Consider the following 25,328-nt stretch of genomic DNA (forward strand, 5'->3'; position numbering starts at 1 on the left):
TGCACCCAACTGAGTAAGTCCTTGTTTATAAGAAGAAGGTGGGAAGAAAGGGGAGCCAGGTTGGCACAAACGTATGAAAGAAAGTGGCCCAAATGCAGTTAAATGGTTAAGAACGTGGTCATTGGGTTCAGCCATATCAACATTCAAACCAGAGTTCCATCACTATGTGACCCCTGGAAAGCTATTTTACCTTCCTGAGACTCCACCTATTCATATATAACATGGAGACAATAATACCTACCACATAGTGTGATTGTAAAGATTAATGTTCCACATAAAAGAAAACTGCAGACATCAGCCCTCAGTAAATCACATAAACCTTTCACCAGGAGCCTCCAACTTACCTTTCCTGATCTATCCTCACCCTCCACCTCCACCTCCTATTTTAGGTACTATTGTCAGATAATATTTCTCAAATTTTGTGTGCAACAGAATTACCTGGAAAGTTTGCCCAAAATCAAGAAAAATCAAGGTCACAAACCCCAGCAATTATGATCTAGTATTTTATGGGACACAGAAATCTTTCAAATGTTTCAAAAAGATTCCTTTCAAATGTTTTCTCTTGTTTGAGGTCTTCCTGGACTCCTCATGGCAAAAAGGCTTGTCATCTCTCCTCTGGTATCTGCTCACATGGCTAATTCCCCACTGGACAGTGGGCTCTTACAGGGGAAGGACTGGGTCGTATTTGGGTCTGTGTCCTCAGCACCTGGAGAAGGCTTATTTTGAACATCTGGTAATTGAAATGACAATCTCAAGCCTGTATTTCAAGGGGAATGATTAGAATCTCTCCCATCCTTGGCTTTAAACTCATGGACAAGCCTGAACTGAGAGTCTTACAAAGGCTCAGGCCAAAAGATAGTAAGGTCAGTCAAGCCACAGATTGAAAAAAAGATATTTTCAATCCATGTATCAGATAAAAGACTGGGCTTCTCTCTGCGATACCAGTCTCTAAGAAATGGTGCTAACACATCACTGTAATAAATCAGAAAAACGGTGCCTGTTAACTCAGGTTTCCACCTGCAACTCTTTTCATTACCGGCAAAACAGGCATTTGTTCCGCTTCTGCTAAAGTAGATAGTGCCCTTGAGTAGAAATAAAATCTTCCTAGCATCAACCTATCTCTGCTACTTTTGCGCATGAATATGTCACTAGGGCAGGGAGAGGCTGCTACCGTGTCTGAGTCTAGCCACCTGACAATCACCCAAAGTCAGCAGTAACAGGCAGTTGACATTCTGAAACTAAATAAGGCATAATAAGGAGCCCTTTCTAGGGAACGATGCTTTGTAATTATATGCATGTCACTGACTTCCACTTAAAGTGTGTGTAAAAATTCCTCTCTGGCTATGGGCAACAAAATAAGCCATGAAATGAAAGGTAATTCCATGTAAGTTAAAATGATAAATTTAGTTATATGTGAACATAAAAAGCTTTACAACCTCATGAATAAAAAAGCAGTTTCAATGTTAGGAGTCAAGAGAGTTGCTCTCTTTAGTGGTGGTCGAGACCAGCAGAGGGCCTGAGGGACTTCTCATGTTCTATTTCTTGGTCTGGGTGCTAAAAACATGGGGGTGTTCACTTTGTGGGAATTCTTTGAGCGGAATGTGGTGATATATGCTGTTTTCTGCATGTGTGTTGTATTTCAAGAAAGCTTACCTCCCCCTCCCAAAACACAGTTTTTTCCTTTCTTCTCTAAATAAATGCTGAACCAATACATGTAGAATAATAGTTTGAAGGGGTGCCAGAACTGTAGCCTGCCTCAGGGAGCATATATGTCTTGGTCCAGCCTGGGCATCAGCTGTGCGTCTTCATTCAATGAGTTCATTTCATTGTTCCACGACCCAGCTTCCCTCTTCAGAGGAAAGGTCTCCTTAGCATTTTTCTTGAATAAGGTCCCCATCTTTGCTGCATACAAAAGGCTCCTGCGGTGCCATGGCTCTGCTTCAGATTCGTTTCCTTGTACTTGTTGCCTAGCTTTGTCAGGTCTTGACGCCATCCTGAAGATGGTAAAATGAGCCAAGTGATTTCATCTCTCATGGCACACCTTGAGGACATTTGTTGGGCCTGAGCCAATTTACTGCTCACTGCTTGAGAGACACATTTTCCCACGAGCTGGCTTACCTCCCCCTCTCTCACAAAGAACTTTCTCCATGGGAAAGAACACGTCAGAGAATATGGAGCATTGTAACTAGTGGGAAATATGCTTGACATGGGAGATGCTGTCCCCACTCCCTCCTTCCCACCCACTCCACACTGACGTGTCAACTCTAATTTCTTACTGACTAATGCTTGGGTTTCACTCTAAGCTCTCTTTACTTGTTCTTGCCCATCAACAAATATATCCAGGGAAAGAAAGAGCATCAGGAAGTCTGGCCCGTGTGTAAGTAATTTGTTGTTGTTGATTGCCTTGAGCAGTTTGGAGGCTTTGACTCCTGGAACTCATTGACAGAAGTAAGCTCCCCATAAGCATGTGGCCTGAAACTAAAGATGATGATGAGCATCAATTGACAGTATGTATTTGGCGGTTGACACTTAACTTTAAGACCAAACTGAGCATATTGCTTTCTCTTGGCCAATTCCACTGGTCCTTCCACTTAGTCAATTCCATGACTGTTTAACCCAGGGCTAGAGGAATTTAGCATCTCTACTAAGCTAGACACAATTGCAACACCAAAAAGACTTGTGCTGAAGTACACAGGAAGTGGATGCAAAGAGTCAGCCTTTTGTCAGGTTGCAATAGTGTTGCAGTCAATTGGTTTCAGGATGTTTTTGTTTTGTTTTCCTCCAATAAATATTTTCGGCGTTTTTGCATTTGGTTTTTCAAGCAGTTTTATAAATTATGAGTCTTTTTTATTTAAAAAAAATTATGAGGTGTAATTTATATGCAATAAAATGTCTAGACCTTAATTATGCAGTTTGGTGAGATTTCACAATTATATAGACCCACCTAAACCAAGATGTAGGACATCTCCATCATCTAGGAAAATCCATCATGTCCTTTTTCAGCCAGTTCCCTCACACACACATTCTCTCATACCACACTATCCTCAATGGAACTTCGGGAAACCATTGTTCTGATTTATCATGCCATAAATCAGCTTTGCCTATATAAAATGGAGTCATACAATATGTATTCGTTAGGGTCTGGCTAATTTTGCCCAATATAATGTTTTTGAGATTTGTCCATGTTCTTCGTCCCCATCAGCAGTTTGCTCCACGTTATCCCTGAGTGGTATTCCGTTATATAAATATATCATTATATGTTTATCAGTTCTCCTGGATGTGTACAATTGGATTGTTTCCAGTTTGGGTAAATTATTAAGACTGCTATGAACATAAAAGTCTCTCTGTGCTTATGTTTTTGTTTTTTTTTTCATTTCTATGTAAGTAGAATTGCAGGGCCATAAGTAGGTATATGGTTAACTTTGTAAGAAACTTTCAAAATTTTGCAAAGTGTTTATACCATTTTATACTACCACTAGCAATTCCTGGGGTTCTAATTGCTTCATTTATGGTATTGTCACTATTTTAATTTTACTTATAGCAATACTTGGTATTTTCACTTTTTATTTATTTCAGCTATCTTAGTCTGTGTGAAATAGCTTATTTTGGCATCAGTTGGCACTCCTATGATGATCTATGATTTTGAGCACCTTTTCATAAGCTTATTGGCCATTTGTTCTTCCTTTGTGACATGTCTGTTCAGATCTTTTGCCTATTTTTACAAATTGGGCTGTCTTTCTATTGTTGGTTTTCAAGAGTTTGGATATATATTGCATGTATATTTTTCAGTCTGTGGTTTGACAATTCATTTTTTAATGATGACTTTTGATGAACAGAAATTATTAGTTTTCACGAAGTACGACTTAGCAATTTCTTCTTTTATGATTAGTGGCTTTTGTGTCTTCTTTAAGAAACCTTTGCCTTTCCTAAGGTTGTGATAGTCTCATAAGTTTTCTGCTAGAAGCTCTGTATTTTTAACCTTTATGTTTAGGGCTACGATCCATATCAAATTAATTTTTGTGTACGGTATGAAGTAAGGGGTCTAGTTTAATTTCTTCTCCCAAATATCCAAGTGTTTCAGCAGTATTTCTTCGAAGACTTTCACTTCCCCATAGAATGACTTGATGCTTTTGTTGAAAATGAATTAGTGCATATGTGTGTGCCCACCTACTTCTTGGCTCTCTATTCTGTTCCATTGATCTATTTCTGGTCTCTCCTCAGTTCCATAGATTGTGAACTCAATTTCTGTAGCTTTAGAGTAAGTTTTAAAGTTGGTTAGTGTAAGTCCTCCAACTGTAATCTTCTTTATCAAAATTATTTCGTTACTCTAAATCCTCTGAGTTTCCATATTTATTTTAGAATCAGCTTGTTACTATTTAAAACAGTAAGCTGGATTTTTTCGATTGAAATTGGGTTGAATTTGTCATTGGTTTATGGAGAATGGACATCTCAACATGTTGAGTCTTCCAACTTATAAACTGGTGTGTCCTTACATTTCTATAGGTTTAGTTTCTCTTAATGTTTTGTAGTTTTCAGTGTAGAGATCTTGCACAGCTTTCATTATACTAATTCCTGAGTTATTCAATTTTTTGGTGATACTATTATAAGTGACACTTTAAAAATTTTATTTGCCAATTTTCGTTGTTGAGTATAGTGTATAATGTATACTGACTTTGTATCCTGAAGCTTTGCTAAATTCACTTATTAGTTTTAATAAAATCTGTGCAGATTCCATAGCGTTTTCTATGTATAAAATTGCTTTCTTTGAATAACAACAGTTTTACTTCTTCTGTTAGAATCTTCATGATTTTTGCTGTGTTTACTTGTCTTATAGAATTGCTGTGTCTGCTAGAATATTGCTGAACAGAAGTGTTAAGAGTGGATCTTCTTGCCCTACCTCCAGTTTAGGGAAACACATTCAATGATATTAGTTTGAAAAATAGCTTGTAATTAGACTGAGAAAGTTTTCTTCTATTTCTAGTTTGCTGATTTTTTTTTTATTCATGAATGGGTGTTGGATTTCATCAAGTCTATTTTCTGCATCTATCGAGATGACCTTTTTCTTCTTTATTCTCCTCATATGGCAAATTATATTGGCTTACTTTCACAGGCTGAACTTATTTGCATTCCAGATAAATCCCACTTGGTCATGATTTATTCTTTGTTAATAATACCTTTCTGAAAATACCGATACTTAGGTTATCTTGTGGTCTGGTTATATTGGCTAATTTATGACAATGCTGTGTTGTTGTTGTTTTGTTTTGCTTGTTTGTTTTCTTGCTTTTTCATATGTTTCTTAATTTCAGATTCAATGTCAGCCATCGTGTATTAAAAAGAACAGTAGAGAGGCTGGCCCGGTAGCACAGGGGTTAAGTTCCCACGTTCCGATTCTTGGCGGCCCAGGATTCGCTGGTTCGGATCCCAGTGTGGACACAGCACTGCTTGGCACGCCATGCTGTGGTAGGCGTCCCACATATAAAGTAAAGGAAGATGGGCACGGGTGTTAGCTCAGGGCCAGGCTTCCTCAGCAAAAAGAGGAGGACTGGCAGTAGTTTGCTCAGGGTTAATCTTCCTCAAAAAAAAAAAAAAAAAAAGAACAGTAGAGACTCAGACAAATCTTATTTACACCCAGAAAAGGGCATGTCTCATCTTCTGTCAAATTCTTAGTATGGAGGTTTGGTTAATGAAGTTTGTATCCAAGGTGGGCTGAGCTCTGTTGTTGCTGTAGTTATGTCATTCCACCACAAGTTTCAGTTTTGCCCAGCAATATGCTTCTGTAGTGTCCTGTTTAGTATAAGTACTGGGTGCCAGAACGTGTCCTCGGGTCTCCTGTTCTGCCCTCAGACTTTAAGAGCCCCCATGTTCTTGAAAAGCAGGATGAGGTCTCTCTCAGCATTTCTATCCCTGCTCCAGTGGAAGACTGCCACTTCCTGGCACTTGGTGTAAAGCCAGGAGAGTAGAAGGGTTTCTCTGAGTTCTCCTGACCCACCTCTAGGCTTACACAGGCCTTATGCAGTTGCGGCTTTCTTGGGGAAAGCTACCCTATCCCTCCCACACCGGTAGACAATGGTGCCTCCCACTTAGCAGACGGGCCAGAGTCCAGGATGGATCCTCTTGGTTTTCCAGCTCTGCCCTAGCCTTAGGCAGGCCTGCGTACCTATTCTTCAAGGTCTCTCTCCGTGCTCTGACCCTCCCCTTGTGGTAGACTACTGCTGCCTTACACTCAGCGTTAAGTTCTGGAGTGTGGAAAGATGGCCTTCAGTTCTCCTTCTTTGCCTTCACACTTAGACATGTCACATTCTCCTGCATTTTTCAGAATGCCCAACCCTTTCCCGGTGGCAGACTGTTACTCCCTGCTACTTGGTACAAGGTCTGTAAATGGAACAGTTTTCTCGGTTCTTCTGCTCTGCCTTCAGTTTTACACAGGTGGCATACTCGTAAGATTCTGTTCACCATTGGCTCCAATCTTTTAAGACAGGGTCTGGACTTTTCATTCATCTAGGTTTGGGATCTGAATACTGGTAAGCCTCCAGAGACCTCCTTAGACTTTAAAACTCAGCTTTCCGAATCTTGAGATGTCTCTCTCCCTCTGCTTTATAGTTTGGCTGCTGGATTTTTACATCAGGTTTTTCTCTCTGGCCACTCCTCTGGTTTTCCGTACTTTGTGAGGTCTTTCTCCTTCCTTTCGTCCTGTCCCTAGACAGACAGTTACTGCTGCCCTTGGTGAAAGTCCACTGTACCTTGAAAGGATTTCTCTCAGTTCCTCTGCCCTAGCCTTCAGCAGGCTACAGTGCTGCCCTTAGTGAAGTCCTGGAGTGTCTCAGGGGTACATCTTGTAATTCTAGCCTGCTTCCAGTGAAAGCCCAGAGGGCCTTGTGGGGATTCTATCAGCTCTCCTGCCCTGTCTCCAGCCTTTGGCAGCCTATGCTTGTACTAGTTAAAGGCCCCAGGTATCACACGAGGGATATCCCTCAGGACTTCTGCCCTGCCCTCTGCCCGCTGTCTCCTGTTTACTATCCCTGTGCACTCAACAAAGGCCCACAGGAAAGAATTGGAGAGTAAGTGCAAACTTGATTTTGTGACTGGGGGTTCCTTGAGACTCTGGGGCACCATCCTATCAACCAGTGCCATCAAAAGTCTATCAAAAGTTTAGCTGACTTATTCTCACCCCATCACAGAGGACTCCTCCTTTCCCCACCCTCAGCCAGGTCTTGAAACAGTCATGGGCTTCTCTCTCCTGAAATTAATCTCATTTAGGTTTTTTTGCTCCACGGTTCTCTCACAGGTTCCTTAAAACTATAATTATGTAGCTTGTTCGGATGTTTTTTGCTGTAAATGTGGAAGCAATGATCTCTTGCTACTTTTTATATCTGAACAGGAAGTAAATGTCTAAAAATGATGTTAAAAAATCATTAGGCAACTGAAATTCTACACCACTCATTAAAAAAAAAAAATTCTCCATTTCCTAATTTCTCTTCATTCTTTCCCCACTCAGCTATCCATATCACCTTCTGTTGCCTGCCTCTTCTAAGTCAGTGCTTCTCAGTTGGGGATGCTCTTGCTCCCCAACATTTGCTTGTCATGGCTGGAGACAGAGTGCTATTGGCATCTACTGGGTAGAAACCAGGGTTTCGAAGGATCCTTCCCATATATGCTTCCACAGAAAAGCATGCATCCCTGAATCGCTAGAGTCCTGTTTATGATCAGGGCTATTCTGAAAGCAGAGCCTCAAATACAGTCTAAAATTCTGAAAAGGTAAAGAGAGACGACTGAGTATTCTGTAGCCTCCATGAATAAATTTAACTCACTTGCTGAAACTCAGCATTTCTATTTTACCAGTCATCAATAGGAAATGGTATTTTCCAAAATCATTTTGGTGATAAGATGCAAGTCCTACAACCAACTTACCCAAAGAGAGAAGTACTATGAGTAAATTGATGTAGGTTGCTGGCTTTTATTTTTGTTATTTTTGCTCTAGTTATCAGATGCAAATATTTGAATGGATGATTTATTATTATGCTTGAGTCCTGAGGCTTTTTCACTGAGGTTTGAATAGTTAGTGAGGAAATGTTTTTCAAATATATTCCAATTCAAATGACTTAAATAAATTATGTGTAGGTGTGGGTGTGTATGTTTGTGCTCTGTGTTGTGTGAGAAAGTTTCAGCAGTTTTCCTTTTCCTTAAAAAAGTTTCAGACAAATAAATATTGAAAACCACAGGAATGGATGAAATACCATTGCTTCATCTCTTTGATAATCTTTTTCATTTTTTCCCCTTATTTATCCATTCTGTTTTTCTACAGATACCTTAGGATCATGAGATTTAGAACTGTTTCTTAACATTCCTATAATTTTACAAGCCAGCCCTGACGACCTAGCGGTTAAGGTTTGGCGCGCTCACTGCTTCAGTGGCCCGGGTTCAGTTCTTGGGTGTGGAACCACACCACTCGTCTGTCAGTAGCTGTGCTGTGGCAGTGGCTCACATAAGAAAACCAAAAAGACTTACAACTAGAAAATACAATTAGGTTCTGGGGCTTTAGGGCAAAAAACAAGGGGAAAAAAAAGAGGAAGATTGGCAACAGATGTTAGCTTAGAGCAAATCTTTCCCTGCAAGAAAATATTCTCCCATGTCTTTAAAAAAAAATTACTGTAGTTGTAGTAGTTCTGGTTGTGGGTGTAGGGGAGGAAAACAAAACCTCTACCCTCTAGGTCCTTCTGGCGGGCTATGAATTAAATTGACATGAGATAGAGCAACAGGAGAAAATCAAACAAAGTTTTACAACATGTGCACATGGGAGAAACTCAGGAAAACTGAGCAACTTGCCAAAATGGCAGAGACTCTCATCTTAAATACCATCTTCAGCTCAAGACAAAGGAGGATGTTGGGGGTGGGGGGAGTCAGTTATGGGAGATTACCAGAAAAGCACAGTAAACAAGAGTAAGATTATTATGCAGATTAAAGTCCTTGCCTTCTGCATCCATTTCTAGAGGTAAGGTCATCCTCCCCTTTTCCTGGTACAGAGAGGGAGACATCTTTACAGATGGAGATTTCCCTTACAAATGTAAATGTCTCTTACAAAGGGTAACTTCTACTTTTCAGAGTTTCTCTTATGTCTGCAGTTTTTAAAAGTAACCAGCCCAAAATAAGCCTCATGCCAAAGAGGCACATTTTGGGGTGGTCAATTCTGATCACCCAACGGGGTAAGGACATGGCATTACCAGGTCCCAGGCACAGGTGAGTTTATGAAGCACATGCCTGTTGCCATCAAACCCACCCTGAAGTAGGACCCCAGCCAGTTCCATCTGCTTGTGGTCATGCTGTCTGTATTTACCTCCCAAATAGGTTCCTGTGAATGGGGTCCTCTTTGCAACCACGGAAGTCAAAGAGGAGAAAACCCAACTCAAATGAAGAAGTACAAAAGAATGAAACGCATACAGTGTCTAGTGACTTTTTTCTACAGGACTCATATGGGACTAGGTGTGTTCCAGGTGTGATTCATGAGCATGGAATTTGTTAAATTAGCTTAAGGAGGCCACAGACAGTATTTGCTGTCCTTGTAGCACCCTTTATTCAGCCAAAAGCCCAGCTTGCCAAACAGGACTGTGTGATTCTGAATTAGAAAGAGAGGATCTGTAAACCAAAAGGCTGAAATCTTTGTTGATCTTGGTGTACCTACTCTGTCATAGATGATGGGGGAATAGTTTCCTTTATATTTCTCATAAGATCAGGACTTAGGAATGCTGATCTCATCAATGGAGAATGAAGCCCAAATCAATATATCTTCTATTTTCCTCTGTACTGGTCTCTTTCCTCCTTCACTCTGGTCACGGAAACGGGTATTTGCCCTTCAGGCTGTAACTGTGTGATTATCATGAAGATAAGGTCAGTAGATACATGCTCAGTGCTTCAGGTGACTAATTAGGGCTTCATCTCTCTCCTCTGCTCTTCCACCAAGGATGAGGTTAGGAAATACAGGGACAGGTCCGCCCCCCGCCACCCTCCCTTCAGGCCGAACAACTTATCTCACTGCTCTGGAGGTGGCCTGCCTTTGTCTTCCCTGTTTGTGGTACCCTAAGGGGCAATATGTCTAAAGTGAGTTTGTCTATCACCGTCTGGGTGGTAGGAGCCCTGCCAGCTCATGGTGGGAGATTCACGGCTGAGGAGGGACCTTGTCAACATCCTGGGGGTGGTAACAAGGGCTCACTCACTAAGACTTTGCTTCAGGATCCAAGCATCTAATTAGGATTTTTCTAGTGAAATTAGAGCTGTATCTTTTTCTAAGTGGTTTAAGAAAAAGGAATGCGAGTGGGGTGACAATACGACAGTCTTTAAACATAGTAGCTGCTGAGACCTGGAAGAGAGTAATAAAGACTCCCAGAAGGAAAATGTACTAGGCACTTCATGTTAAGACTAAAGAATATTATGAGATTATATTCCCCAGCTTTCTTAAAGAACATGGTGAAGCATAATTTCTCTACAGTTAGCAAGATAAAGCCAGCCTGGAGAAAGTACACAAGGAACGATATATATATTCATTCACTCAGAAGATAATTCAGCACCTGCCAAGAGACGGGCAGTGTGCAAGATTGTTCTGGGGAATACTAAGTTAGTTGGACCCAGCCTTTAACCCTCATGTAGCTCATAATCTACCTACCACAGAATTCAATGCTTTATTGAGGTTCCTTGTTTGTAATATAGCATAAAAAATACATAGTAATATCAACAAACTAGATTTTAACGGTTGGCATTATGTATATAGATCAGGCTAGATGCTAGAGATCTGCTGTGCTTTGCAATTTGCTTTTTTAAAGATCCATCTCTCAGATGAATTTGTGTCTTGGTCACAATTCAGCTCTTTGGCTTACTAAGCAGCTGCCTTGTAGCTGCCCTCCACTCCCAATTTTACATTCAAAGAGTTGTTGACAGGGAGGTGATGAAAGCAGAACACATGCCAGCTAACCTGCAGTAGATATTGGGCATCCTTCGAACAAAGCTCTGAACCAGATGCTGTGGGTCAGAGGGACCTACCGAAATAAGTAATGCATCCATATTCCGCTCAGTGTGAGGAGACAAATTGCTAGGGAAAGTGTATATCCTGGAGTGATACCAAGAGCAACATGTCCCAGGTGCTGAACAGAACATGGAGAGACTGGATCCCCACCCCTGAGAAGTTTCCATTCTCTGCGGAACACTGATATTCCTCGCTGTCCCCCCAAGAATACTGCAGGTGATTTAATTGGTAAAGCAAGAGGAAGGCTCAGAAACCTGTGCAGACTACCCAGAAATGAAGAGAAGAAGGAAGACAAGATGGAAGGTGAGGATGTTATCACTGTCTCGGGGAAAAACTATTGATCCTTAAACCTCCGTACTCTACTTTGAATTCCTGGGTTCTTAGTTTGTATGCAGTTTGCAAAACTCAGAAAGACATCAACCCATCAACCCCAAATCTATGTAGTGTAGTTCATCAGAAGATAGTGAGATAAAGATTTCAGTTCATCCGACTCTGTTCCACCCAAGTTTGCTAAGTGACAGACAAGTGCTAATAATGCTGAGGGTGTGAGGATAAGCAAGATTGCCCGTTCTTAGGAAGTTTAAGTCCACTGGAGGACATTGTTATGAAAACACAGAATTATTATAAGACCAAAAGAAATAGATGTTAAATGCAGATGTGCTGAGATGTAGAAAATATCACTGGCAGAATTCTTTTTGGAGAAAATACTTGGATGGACTATTTGGAGTAGAGAATTAGATTGCAAAAACATACTCAAGTAACAATGGATAGTTTCTACACTGCCTTGAGGAGAGAGTAGATCTTGTTAATCGAAGGGTATTTTATTTTCCACACACTATGGAGGATTTGATTATGCGCTTTTTGGGAGTAGAAGCTGGGGCAGAGATAGATATCTTTGCATAGTAGGGAGGAAAGAAATCTTAAGTCTATAGATAGCTGGGATCAGGAGGGAGAAGACAGCTTTTAACCAAAGAGGAGCACAGGAGAGCATAGCGGGCAAATGGTGCCTTCGACATGGCTTGCTGTGTATTTGCGATGTAAATAGTCCCCCTCCTCGGGCCTCTCAAAGGAATCTTCAGTAAAATAGACAACGGTTAACATGGTTTTTGTGTATCTTTTTGAAGATTTTGAAATCCCATTTGAAGTTCTGTCTGGATTGGTGGGGGGAAATGGTGAACAAAACAGCCTGCATGGACTCCATTACCACTAATGACTACCAACAGCATCAATGGTCTGGATTGTGGAAATGTGCTCCTAACTCGTTCCCCCTCATTCATCCTTGCTCTCCAATGGTCTTTTTGCCACCATGTAGCCCAAATCATAAACACAAGTCAGATTGCATCAGATATCTGTTCAAAACTCTCCAATACCATCCATTACGTTTAAAACAAAATCCACTTTCCTAACCGTGGCCAACAAGTCCCTACTTGATGGGTCCCTGGCTTCTTCTCTGAGCTCTTCTCCTGCCTTTCCTCTAATTTCTACTCTGCTGCAATCTCATTTTCTTCTCCTTGTTGCTTGAACACTTGAAGCCCTTCCTCGCGTCAGACGTTTGCATTTATTGTTTGCTCTGCTGGCATGCTCTTCCTTCAGACATCCTCCTAACTCATCTTCCCTTTCTTTCAAATCTTTGCTCAAATGCCATCTTCTTGGTCATAACATCCCTGTTTCCTCCTTTCTTACTAAGCATTCCTCCACTCTCACCCCCACCCCCGAACTGGCTGTCTTTCATTTGCAGAGTTTATGTGTTTATTATCTGCACCCCACATACCCCATCCCAGGTACAGTGCAAATCCCATAGGAGCACAGACTTTGTCAGTGTTGTCATGCAGTATCTCCAAAGCCTGGAATTATCCATGGTACAAGGTAGGTAATTAATAAATAATGCAGAATGAGTGGATGACTGAATGAGGTTGTACAGGGAGGGCCCATAGGGTAAGAAGAGAAATTTGACATAGAGTGAAAACCCAGCCAGTAATTAAGGTTTCCTTTAAGGATTCATAACATTAGTGGTGGGGAATTGTTTCCAAATAATCTTATTCATTTTCTTTTATTTTGGGCTTGGAACAAGGCACATCGTTGATTGCTTTGTTGTATCAAACATGTCTCCCTGAGGGAGGCAGAGTGGAGAAGGAGGGTCTAGCCCCTTCCTGGGGACAGAACAAGTGGCCTCTGGACAATGCAATTCCAAGTTAGGGAGCCCTGGGAAGGCAATTTAGGCAAAAGCGCACTGCCATCTATGCACCAGGCCTGCATGTCCTTCCACGTCATGGGGCTCAGGTCACTTCCTGTTCAGGTGACTGACTCAGGTCTCTTCAGGCTAGGAGCATAAAGAATTAATTGCAGTTAGGACAACTCAGGAAGCAGAGCAGAGAAGAAAGAAGAGTGACAGGAAAGAGGACTAGAGAGCAGTGGAGCTAAGAAAGATTTTGGAATAAATACGATATTAAAAAAGCAGCCAAGTGGAGTAGGATGGGGACCTAGAATTTACTTGCTTTTCTCTACTAGGGGATTGCTCCTTGCTCCCTTCTCTCTTGTCCTTCCTACTTTGTATTGCCAATTAGGAGAAGAAACATAGCAGTTGCTTGGATCTTTTTCTTGGTGGTTCAAAGATACTCGGGCTACAGCTTAAATCTTAGAAAATAATACACTACAAATGATACATATGATAATGATAATAATGTCTACTAATTGTTGGGGACCTCTACTTGTTAAACTCAGTAGAAAGCTATTTCCATACGTTATCCCCACTTCTTAGAACAACATTGTAAGGTGCGGATTGCCCTCATTTTACATATGAAGAAATTATGGCTTGGGAAACACTGAACTGAAACTTCTGTTGTTTGGAAACATTCTTCTTTGCTATTTTCCCTCTCACAGAAGTCCACGTGGAGCCTTGAGTAGAGTTGATAGTTACTCTAAGCCATAATGAATTGAAGGGGAGTAGAAAAGCTACAAGAACTAGATGCTAATTATCTTCGACAAAGTAATAGTGTGTGACACTGTACTTTAATAAATGCCTGGCAGACTGGAGTTAAGGGAATAAATGGGAATATCAAAAATTAGTGAGAGCAGGCAGGGTAGCAACAGGAGGGACTCAAGCACGTATATTATCCCCCCACCTCATCTCAACTTGCATGTTAGGATGACAATATTGTGTGTTTAAAAAGAGTGAATTATTAGACATAAGGGGACTTATTTCTTTAGAGAGGGAGATTCAAGCATTAGAGCTGTTAAGGAGACTCGGAAGCAAACTTTGAAGTCAGTTGCTGGGTGATAAAAAGAGGATGGAAGAAAACATCTCAAGAGGATTGTGAAGAAGCAAAGATTTGTTCTAAAACCAATGCTTGATTATTCATCATTAAGGGGCCCAGAAAGCAGGAGGGGACATAAAAATGCAAAAAAAAATCCAATTTCAGACACAGTTTAATTTCCTCCAGCAAATTTGCTTGGAAGACTGCTAAAAAGTAGCTAAACTCATAACTTATATTTCACTTTCCTTCTATGTCTTTCCTTTCCCTTTCCTAATATGAAAATGGACACACAGAGGGAGCTCAGATTATTCCAAAACTTTATGATAGAACCATCAAGTTTTGGTTGCTTGCAGTTTTGAGAGTAAAAAAAAAACTGTCTATTCTCCAGTTTTGTGTTTGTGGCTCAAGGCTGTCTGACCTATCAGGCAACCACATAAGAAGCTTGCTAATTTGTCCATTAAAAGATTTGTCAACAAAGCAGCCCACCGCACAAGAGCTGCCCTGGGATTCTGAGCAAAGAAGCCAAAACAAACATCAGTGGGGCCCGCGGATTTGGGTCACTGGGATAAAAGGAAAAGAAGTTTCTACAGTGCCTGGTGTGTGTTCTCTCTTCACAGGCTACTGCTCTTGGCGTTGACTGCTGTGATGCCAAGCAACCAGATGAAGATCTTGGTGGAGAGGACCAAATCGTTCACTCATCCCTTATTTCTTTTAATTCCTTCAACCGTTTATTCAGCCATTCATTCATCAACCTCAGCTGACTTCTTCTGTAACTCTTAAAGTGGGGTCTGAAGGGAGTTTAGAGTGACTCTGAAAAGTCTCAGGTGAACTAGATTACAATTAACGTTGCTGTTACTCTGAACATAAAAGACATGCTTTTGTTAATATAGCTGGTAAGTCCTTTGCGGTGTGGGGGGAGGGAGGAATAAACCAGAAACCCTAATATCTGAGGCCTAAGCTTTTACATATTTTGGCTCTTATCACCCTGGAGTGTGACTGCCCATTTATTGACGTCTTGCACTCAGCAGTCAGCTTCTTGAGGTCTTACATCCCAGCGCTCAGCACAGTTCTTGGCAAACAGTAGGAGCTTAACAAATATTTGTTGAGTAAATTGAATGAGATTGGGCAGATTCCCATGATGTCAGCCCATGAGGTGTTTTTCATGAGGTAGCTCAACTCAGCAGCTCCTCTGGAGCTTTCTAGAAGGGCGAGTGAGTACCTTGGGGGCAGGGATTGCCTCTCATTCATCCCTGTATCTGGAGCACACTGTTTGCTTAACGAGTGAGTGAAGGTCTGTATTGCTCAAGGGGTGTGTGTGTGACAACCTTTTGGGATAGTCCCACTCCATCCTCAGTTTGGAAGGTGGTCAGGAGATCTGCAAGAGAATGTGTCAGACAGAGCCTGGCTGTTGCTAAAAACCTCCAGAAGGACCTGAATGGGGACACTTTCTTCCAGCCATGCTTTGAGTTTCTAAGCTGCTAGCAACAGCACAATGACTTAAGGAGGTGACCACTGGGGCAAAAGGCCAAACCAGTTTGGGGACCAAAGTAATAGGAGCAGAAAGAATGGCTTTAGCAATAGTACTTTGTTATAACTGCGAGAAAACCACCCAGGAAAGTGTTGATAACTACAAAAACAGGAAATGGACAAAACCAATGATGAGATGAAGGAATAAATGAGTAGTTTAATTGGAAAGAAGAGGCCCAAGGTTCATAAATGTATCAAGACTCTACTTTACCTAAGACCATTCATAGAAGTAAACTTAATATGGACTGAACAGTTAAATATGAAAACTAAAAACATATAAGAATTACAAGAAAATATAACAGAAACACTTTGATCTCCTGGAAGAGAAACAATTTCTAAGCACAAAAGAAAAAACAGAAAGCCAATTACAAAAGAGCATCTTATTTGTGTTATATTAGAATACATATAGAAAGCTTTATTTTCTTCCTTAAACCTTCATTTCCATATTTAAAAAAATAACATGTATGACTCTTGAAATCAGAAAAAATAAAAACATATGTTTAATAATTAAACCAAAGGGAAAAAGTTATGTATTTGTATTATGTATCTGTAATATCTCAAATCAGGCAAAGTACCCCTACCCCCACCCTGCCTCTTTGGTTGACTTTTTTGTGCTTGCTATTAAATTTCCAAACTTGCATAAGCTCATATGTAGAGGACTAGGGAAGCCTCAGAAAGTACACAACACAATTCATCTGTGGTCCTAGGGTTCACCAGGGAATGGTCTATAGTCTTAGATGCCCTCTCCCCTAATTATCCCAGGGTCCAAGTATTTTTGTCTTGAGAGAGAGTCCTCCTTTCATTTGACCTACTTCTCTCTTACATTTTACCCTTGTTTCTTCCTCTTTCTTAGCCTAGCATTCTAAACTTCTCACAGGGGATTCCAGCTACCCATATTCCCAGCCCCATGTCCCACTTGGCACATACACACATAACACGTTCCATCTACCATTCCTACACCTGGAGCATCCATTGCACTTTATACCGTCATGTTGTTCTCTCTGCCGGGATTTTCATTTTTTCTCTTTTCCACCTAACAAACTCCACTCATTGTTTAGGAACCAACTCAAAAGCAATTTCATGCATTATCAAGCCTTTCCTAATGCCTCTGTTAGAGGGCACCTCCCCTCCTGTCAGCCCCCACAATGGTGCACCGACACACCCATTGTCTCACTTGATCATATTAAGCCCATTAATTGTGTGCAGGTTTATACTCCTGACTCAGTACAGGCCCTTTGAGGGCAGAAACCAGGTCTGATTTCTGTCTAATTCAATTTTGTATCCCTGATATCTTGCAGTGCCTGAAACATAGTAGATAAACGCTTATTTTATGAATGAATGAATGAATGAATGAATGACATTGTGAATGGTAAAATAAAAAATGGTTGTCACGTTCCTCCATGCAATAGTCTTTAATTCTTTAAGGCAGAGTATCAAACCCTTGCTTAGCAATTTGGCCTCTGAGAGAAATAATTTCCACTTCAAGTCACATTTGTTTTGTGTCAATTTTCAATTTCTTGTCTATTGGACTCTGATGCATCTAGAATCTGAAGACCAGGATTTACCATAAAGTATCCATAAACAAGGTCAAGGAAAATTCCAGCCTTTGGATTCTACTTCTGCTTACTGTATATTTAAAGTTTCAGATATTTCTACTTATTTGGAAATGAATAATCAAACCCCAGAGGTTTCACATATTTGTCTGGATTAGTATGTTTATTCCGATGACAATTATTATATTACTCCTGTAATTCCAAACAGCAACCAGAAAACTCCCAGAGTAGGTATCATGTTTTTAGAGAGTACTTTATTTACTTAACCACAGAAATTGGCCCACTATACGGTAAAAGGCTGCTAGGTTTGCTTCCTTTCTGAAAGGCCACATGTGAAGCCCAACCAAAAAGTTTTGGCAAGTCTAGGGGTATTTGAGGTGAAGAGCCAGCCTGAAAGGGCCAGTTTATTAACTGATGATCAATAGGTAATTTTTATTGAGGGTTATCATGGGCTAGACACTGTGCCAAGGACTTGTCATCTGTTATCTCATATTCAATGTCCACAGTAGCCCTGTAATACACTTACTATTATTATTAATTTACCATTATGTACAGGAAAGGAAAGAGAATCTAAGAAAAGTTAACTCATTTGCCATAGCTTACAGAACTAGTAAAGAGAGAGAGGAGTAGCTGAAGCTCTGTAGATTCTCCTTTTCCTCGCTAGACCCTGTTACCTCGTGATACTTAGAAATTTGATGTCAACAGGCAGTGAGAGTGGGTTTTTATCAGAGGGCTTCAAGGCTCCTTAAAACACTGCATTGACAATGACAAATCAAATCCTCTGGGCCTCCAGGGTTTCCCTCAGGTAGACTGATTGAGCTTCTCAAGGGTCACTCCCGCAGGCGGAGAGAGCTCAAAGGAGAAGAAGGGGTAAGCTGTGCCCATCCCACCCGAGGTTCCCTGCATGGAGGAGAGGATGGGAATCTGTCCTATTCTGCAATTAACTCAGGCTTTTGTTTCTTCTCAGCAGCCCAGAGTTTCCAACTGTTCCATGTTCACAAGCCAATCTTTCATTCTATGCTGCTTTTGAAACTTCCTTATTTGTATGTTTTTTCCTTTTGTTTTTTTCTTTTTTGGAGGAAGATTAGCCCTGAGCTAACATCTGTCACCTGGGATGGAATGAGAATAGGCCACGTCCAGACTTTCCGAGAGAGTCAGGGGTGATAAAGTGATCCTTTTCCTTGCAGAGTCCTTCGCGGCAGGGCCTGGATGAGAGCCGACATAATCTCTCATACTGACTGACAAACAAATAAACAAAAGACGAGTTTTTCCTAGCAGCCATAACAAAAGAATAAACAGAGAAACAGCTGGAAGCCAAGAAATCACTGAAAACTACTTCCGCCGTCGCGCAGACCTGATGCTTAAACCTGGAAGAATCTAGAAACAGTCCTTGAAGCTATTGCAGGCACCTAAATTTCACCTGCTCAGCACCAGGCTGTAAAGATGGCCCTAAATACAGCAGGGAAGAAGGGGTCTGTCTCTGGACCTTCATCCCACACGGCTCACCTCTGATAAGGGCTTTCCCTTATCCCTTTCCTCCAGGGCAAATTTGCCTTTTGACAAGTGAAGTGGGGCATCTTCCAGTACTTAATTTAATGTCGAATGCTCATTTCCTCTTGCATAGTTCTATTTCTTACATTTTTCTCTTCCCAATTGGAATTGACAAATTACTTAATCAAATAAGCATTTAATGCCATCTCTTCCATTCCAGACACGGTCAAATGTAGCTCTGGCTGCCCGTGCCCACTTCACCCACCTTCTTCACCCAGGTAATTCCCAGTGTGAGTCAGACATTTGTGGGCCATTCAAACTCAAAGGAACTGTAGAAAATCACAACATTAACAACGGGAATATTATTAATAATTACAACTAACATTTATTGGCTGTTTGCTATGGGCCACGACTTCTGTTAAATTTTTACGTTTTATTATTTCATTGAAATCTCACAACAGCCCACTCCACAGAATGGAGGAGTGGGCTGAAACTAAGCATGTTAAAAACTTTCCCAAGCCCACTCTTGCAGCCCTTTCTGGCAGAATCACGGCATCACCCTTCCCCATCCAGTCGCGCCCTCTCCATTTAACAGAAGCATGGACACGTTGAGTGAAAGGTCACACGGAGTGTTACTGGCCACCTTGCTTCCACTGTTAACTGACTGATGAAGCCCATAAGTCCCTGGGATTTAAAGCAATGAAAGTGTGTATTTAAAATAACGGATTTTATTGTTCATATTTAGAGGCTGGGGAAATTGTCTGACTCCTTCAGAAATCGGAGCACCCGGGGAGCTCCTTCAAAACTGTTGACATGGGGTGAACAGGTTTGCAAGGCTGATGATGAAGACAGCACCCTGATATCCATTCATTCACACTGACACTCATGATAGGGAAAAAAATTAATAAATAGCGTTTCCTAACATTTCCACCTATAGTTCTTCCTTCCAACTCTGCCCTGGGCTGATAGAAACATTTTTCTTTTCTCTCTCAGGTCTTGCTCCTCTATGTCTGTAAAGGAGACTCACTCTTTGTCTGCTTACATCGGGCTTTTGTGATATAAAATAGGAAAAATTAAAAAAGAGAGACAGAGAAATTGAGACAGAGGAATTGAGAGAAAAAGAGGAAAGGAGAAGGAGCCCCAGAAGCTAGGGCCGGAGAAGGCCATGTCTTTACGAGAGTGGGAATGGTGAGTCCAGAGTGAGGCTTAAGTGAATGGTTCGTGAGCGGCAGCAGGCGTGTAAGGGAGCTGGAGAGAAGAGGACAGGAGTTTGAAGAAGAATTTCTTAAATTAGACTTTCTTCCTTAAAAGTTTCTCAAGAGATACAGTGATGATTACAAGTACTTTTTAGTTTTTATTGGTGGGTATATGGTGTTTCTCTGAACAGAATAGCAGGTCAGGAACAGGCCACACGGAGCCCTGGTTTTTAGATGAGTTGTGTAATCATTTTACAAGCATTTATTGAACACCTGTTTCTTCCTAAGTGTGCAAAGATAAACAAGGTAAAAGCTTACCATTAAGAATCTTACAAATAGGTGTCTACCCTCCTATCTGGAAGGACTGCTGGACCTTTGCCCTTCTCGGCTCTGTGCCCGATGGATCTGCACCCAATAGGAAACAAAACAAAACAAATTCAAGGTCACTGGCTTGGGAGGAGTGGACTGTAACTCACAATGCCGGAAGTGAACTGAAAGGCAACTTAACTCAAACTCTTCTTCATTTTACAAACAAGGAAACTGACGCCCAGAGGATGAAGTGGCTTGCCCAGGGTCACGGTGCAGCAGGACACCAAGAGGGACTGGAGACACCTCACTGTCTCTCTCCTCTCACAGTGGGCCTGTCAGGCATAACCGGGGTGAATCTGGGGACACCTGCTCGGAATGCCTTCTCATTGATCCATATTAGGAGTGGATAAGAGTCGCTAGGGACTGGGAGAGGGGCTGGGTGGAAGCTAGAGGCAGCAGGGCCCTTGCACATTGGCACGCTGTATGTCTGTGACACAAGTCACAGCCCTCACCTAGAGGGAGTGCCAAGGCCCCTTGGCTGCTCTCAAGTCCTCTCTCCCCTTGGATTCTGTGTTGGCAACCCCTCCCAGCAGGCCAGAGGACTCTGATCATTCAGTATTACCTTTTGTTGAGGGGAGAGGGACAGAGGGCTAAGGAGGTTCTGATCTTTGCTGGAGAGTGTTGACTTTCCATCTGTCTCCACGGCCTCCTCAGTGGGAGGCCCACCCATTGGTGATAAATTGACACTTGGGAAGATCAAAGGTTCTTCAGGATGGTAATTCATTCTGATGATCCATCAGTTGTTTGGGTTTGTCTAGGTGGGGAAAGAAAGGGTGGTTCTGCTTGAGGTGCCCCTAAAACGTTGCCTGCGTGGCAGTGGAGCTGAGGAGGCTGGGCAGCTGGACACACCCCCACCTGGGCCATTGTCAATGTTGTCAGTTGTCCTGACACCTGACTGACTTGTTCATTCGGCTGAGGGGAAGGAGGCACGCGACTGAGTGACAATGGGTGTGAACCGACCTTTCTCTGTCAGCCTGCAGTGGGTCTGCCACCCTCTCAGGGAGAGCTCAATGGCTGGAACGCACTGCAAGACAGAAGAAGAATTGGAGTGGGGGCTGATTTTGTCATCACCAGTGAGTCCTCAGGGCTGTGGGTCTATCGAGGCCCGGCAGCTGGCCGGGTGAGCAGTGCTTTCCCTTTCGTACTTTCTCTCAGACGCACAGAAGCCTCACCCTGCGCGCCTCCAGAACTATTAAGCAGGGTGTTGTCCTGGAGGCACTGTGGCCCTGGGCTGGCCCTGGCTTCCAGATCCCCACCTAGGCGGGGGTAGGTGACTGCAATCCTAGCCTTTCCTACTCCTCTCCCAGAAATGCAGGCTGTGCCAGGAATGCACTGTGATCTTGAAAAAGCCACTAAACTTCTCTGGCACTCGGTTTCCCCATCTGTCAATATGACCTCTATCCAGGGATAACAGACCATTACGTTTTCCAAAATGCGGCGTGTGCCACCTCCTGCCCCCCTACCCCAACTCCATATCAGAATTCCTGGGGACATCTATTTACAATACATATCCCAGATCCCATACCAAGGAACTCTGATTGATTGGTACTGGGGTGGGTCCAGGTATCTGAATTGTTAACAAACTCCCAAGGTGACATTTTATTGTATTTTGCTTCCCTAAATTCTTGTCATGGTGGTAAACGGAAACATTTCATTTCGTACTGGATCGTGCAATTTACTGTGTTAATTTCTAATTATTTCACTCACATAATGCCAGTCTGCTTTGACCAGTGAGCAAGCACCAGGAGAGCCAGCATTCTTGGTCTTTCTAGGGTGACAGAGATATTAGATGTGCAGGTTACACTGGCATATTCATTTATCCAAACCCATTGAGTTGTAATGTGAAGATACTTGGGAATGCATTTCACACGAAGTCATACCTCAGTTAAATAAATTAAATCAATTAACATTAACAAGAACAAAAACAAAACACTGGCTCGAAATTCCGCAACAGAGAGCACATTGGCAGCCAGCAGGAATCAGAAATCCTTCATTTGAGGGACACTGTCAGTGACATTAGAAAAGGCTCTGTCACTGACCACTTCTGTCTAAACTAACCCGTTTTCCATCCTCCCCACCAATGGGAAGGCAAAGGCAATCGTAGGGTCAGCAAGAGGAGTAAGAACTGGCAGAGACTCTGGAATGACTCAGGGAAGTGCACGGAGAAGGAGGAGCGTCCATCTGTCCATCCTCTCCTTGGAGCTGGCGCTAGAAAGCCTGAGGCTTATATCTGATCAATCAGCCTTAGAGCTTCCTCCCTCTGCCCCTTCCACTCTCACCAGGGCAAAGCTGTGAAGACTGCCCCATCCTCATTCCAGACGTTGCCCTCAGGCTGCTTTCATGAATCAAATATGCCTCATTCATTTGTTCACTCCACATTAATTAAGCATCTCTGTAGTGGGCATGGGCTGAGCGCTGCAGTCACTGAGATGAATGAGAAGTTTTTGTCCTTGAATCTCATGACAAAAGGGGCCAGCTAAGTTACTGTGCAATTTTAGGACAGGATGTGAACAATCTGCCACAGCTCCAGTGAGCCTGTGAGCCCAGAGGAGGGACACATCACTGTGAGGCGGGGGAAGATGGCACCTGGGCACCGAAGAAGGGGCTGTTGCCAAGGGAGAAGGGCATTCTGGGAGGGATGGCATCATTTCAGGTGGGGGGAGTGGCGAAAAGAACGGCTTAGCAAAGGGCCGGACCGTGAATTGTCTAAGGAGCTTGGACTTTATCCTGAAGCTGCAAGTCCTGTTGTTTTTATTTTTTTAAAGTAGAGGAGTGACAAGCTTTGTATTTTATTTCCCTCCCCTTTTAACCTAAGGAAACACACAGTAATTTCTACCACCCAGGGCCCCACCCCGCAGTGAGAATGGCCCTGAGTTCGGGGCTGGATGCCATCTCCTTCGCCACTCCCCTCCCAGTAATGAGGAAACCCAGAGGCACGGCATGTGGACCTCAGGTTCCTCAAAGGCCAGCAGAATGTCTGGATCTTTATCTTCCATAATTGTACCCGATTCTCTTAAACTTTTCTCTGCTTCTAGTGACTTCCACAGAGGCTTGTTAACTAACTGATTCCACCTATTTAACCAGCTGGAATGTATGGTAGCATCTAATCCATCCTGAGCTGGTTAGTGTGATAACCTCAACCATACCAAAGAGAGCTGGGAATAAACACATTTCCCAGTGTATAAAGTCAATGCCATTAAATCTGTGCTCTAGATATTGTTGAAAGCGTATTCAGTTATTCAGTCCTTTACTTAGAGGCTGATCCACTCATGTTAAACACAACTGGAACAAGCCTGGAATTTTCCATTTTCAGCCCAGGGCAGATTAGAGGTAACAGCTGAGAGTGAGGGAAAGGAACTCCGTAGCAAGCAGCAGAAAGGGGAATTCAAACAGCACAGCCACTTGAGGCCACCCAGGAGACGGACGAAGTTCTCATACCTCCCCTTGGCCCTGGGGGCATTTCTGTCCAGTGGAGCAAAAATTTTCGTTGTTCCAATGAAACAATCACTTGAATAGACATCATTAGAGGCTCCTCATGTTTGCTGTACTCTGATTAATAAGTCAGGGACATGTGCAGTATACTTCAGAAGAAATTCCATCAAAATGATTCTAATACAAAAATATCAGTACTTCAGGAAACACATGTCAGTTGTCTGGAAATTTGATTCACAAGAACTGAGTCACTCTCCAACGGTACAAATGACTGAAGCATTTCAGTGTTTGTAAATTACAGAGTCAGTATCATTTAGGTGACATGGTTGAAATGGCCTTTACAGCTAACCTTACGAATGGAATCCTAAATCTTTCCATCCCCATCGAATCAACTTCCCTCCATAGATAACAACGTGTTTGGTTAGAAAGGGCTCCTTTAACCCTTTTTACACTAAGGGCGAGTGAAGTTCACTGAGGCTGACTCAAGGGTCTTTCCAGACACGTGCAAGAAGACAAGAAGACGCAATTCCCTCCCTGCCCTCAGGACCGTGTTGGGAATGGTTGTGTCTCTGGGTTAGCTGCCCAGCAGTACCTGCTCTTAAGTCAGGGGGCCAATGAATCCCATATACATCAGCATTCAGTGACAGTCTCCTATGGCCATGATCAATAAAGCTTTGTGCGGGCGAGGGATTGCTAGAGTTTTTGGTGGAGGTGAGATTCTGATCCCCTCGAGGCTGGGATCCTGAGCTGATAGCCTCTCAGCTTGAAAAGGGATGGTTGGGATGAAACTGTTAAAGAAATCCAAAACTCTCTAGTAGCTATTATTTAGTTCTTTGATAACACTTAATGGTTCCGAAAAGCTTTCAAATTCTATTCTTTTCAACAATCGACTATTCTTTACAATTTACAAAATGCTTTCAAATCGGCTACCTTACTCCCTATATAATTCTCAATGCTTCTAACAACCACCACTTTCTTCTTACTTTGGCTCCTTACTTAAAAAATGCATTCAGAGGAATGGCAAGCCTGTGTTTCTGTTAATTAATGAAATGGAAGCCTCTTCATTGCACAACTTGTGGTTTTTCTGAAGTCTCTTTCTGCTAAAAAATTAGCAAAATAAAAAGGGGAAAATAAAAGCAATATTTTCCTTTTTCGTGTTTACCAGCATCTTTCAAATCCTTCAGCGTTGCTTCTGACAAATGGTTTACTCGGTGAGGTCCAAACTCTTGTGCTGTTCCAGGCAGGGTTTCAGATCATCTTTGTTTGGTGACACTCCTGTTTTCCTAGGCTGGCTTTGAGTTGAATCACAGTAACCTGGAACAAGAGAGAGCACAAGGCCAGGGATCAAGAGACCAATACTCAGGCCATTTAGCATTTTCATATTTTGTCTTCTTCAGCCACATCATGAGGTTAACATACATCCCCACGTTGTCTCTCTCACCAGGTGGTGCGTGACCGGTGGGACATGACACGTTGAAAGCACGCTTTTTTCTCT

Source organism: Equus caballus, chromosome 20 (genome assembly GCF_041296265.1).
Source record: "Equus caballus isolate H_3958 breed thoroughbred chromosome 20, TB-T2T, whole genome shotgun sequence".
In the NCBI taxonomy this organism is placed as follows: Eukaryota; Metazoa; Chordata; class Mammalia; order Perissodactyla; family Equidae; genus Equus; species Equus caballus.